The following is a 1,268-nucleotide window of genomic DNA, read 5'->3' on the forward strand; positions in this document are numbered from 1 at the left end:
AGATGGTCTATAAACGTGGTCTATACACGAGATGGTCTATAAACGTGGTCTATACATGAGATGGTCTATAAACATGGTCTATACATGAGACGGCTTCTGTGAGCACACACACATGCCGTGTACTCACACAAACATATACAGACACATCAAACTCTTTAAAGGGAGGAGATGGCATTTTAACACATGCTATAAAACAAAATGCTAAGTGAAAAAGCCAGATAAAAATAATATTGTATACAGCTGCACACTGGTGGTGCATGCCTTTAATCCCAGCACTCAGAAAGTAGAGATAGGTGGATCTCTGAATTCAAGGTCAGTCTGGTTTACAGAGCAAGTTCCAGGACAGCCAGAGCTACACAGAGAAAAACTAAATATGTTTATATATGTGTATGTGTAGTATGATTCTATTTATATAGACTGTCTAAAGCAGAAAACTTCATTGATATAGAAAACAGAGATGGAGTGATAGTCACAGCTTGAACAAGTAAGGAGTTTCAGTTTTATATAATGGAAGAATTTCTGAGGACAGTGATGATGGCTATGTCACAACATTGTAAATATAAGCCAGGACACTGGATATTCTGCTTAAGAGCTGTTAAGATAACGGAGTTTCAAGACGGCTCAGCTAATAAAGGCATTTACTGCCAAGCCTGATGTCCTGGGTATGACCCGCTGGAACCTACATGGTAGAAAGAGAACACACTCCTACAAATTCTTTCCTTCCCTTCCTTCCCCCATCTCACTTTCTCTCTTACACACACCCCAAAATAAATGAATAAATAGACGAACGAATGAATGGATGAACTAAAGAAATGCTTCTCAAGGTCTGGGCGCACAGTTCAGAGAAAGAGCCTCTGCCTACCATGCACAAGGCTGGGGTGAAAACCTTAGTATTGGTGGGGAAACTGTTTAAAAATGAAGAAAAAAGCACATGATCATGTCAATAGTTGCAGAAAATCCTCTGACAAAACTCAATACCCTTGCATGGTGTGGAAAAACCAACTAGGACTAGAGGATATTAAGACAGTAAGGCCATGTGTGGAAATCCCACATTACACTTAGTGACAAACTCTAAACGCCTTCCCTTCCAGATCAGAAACAAAGTGAAGGCCTGCTCCCACTGCCTGCTCTCAACATAATACTGTATGTTGTAGCCAGAGCAGTTAGGCAAGAAAAACAATGAGGCATCTGCATTAAAGGAATACAGAAAATATCTATCTGATCTCTCTCTCTCTCTCTCTCTCTCTCTCTCTCTCTCTCTCTCTCTC

The 1,268-nt window shown here is 40.4% G+C and overlaps 1 protein-coding gene across 2 annotated transcripts in view; it reads right to left on the reverse strand.

The window, feature by feature from the left end:
• Nek4 (NIMA related kinase 4) overlaps nucleotides 1–1,268 on the reverse strand; it is a 52,908-nt gene that overhangs the window by 32,193 nt on the left and 19,447 nt on the right. The gene's annotated exons all lie outside the window — the stretch shown is intronic.

Source organism: Microtus ochrogaster, chromosome 6 (genome assembly GCF_000317375.1).
Source record: "Microtus ochrogaster isolate Prairie Vole_2 chromosome 6, MicOch1.0, whole genome shotgun sequence".
NCBI lineage: Eukaryota > Metazoa > Chordata > Mammalia > Rodentia > Cricetidae > Microtus > Microtus ochrogaster.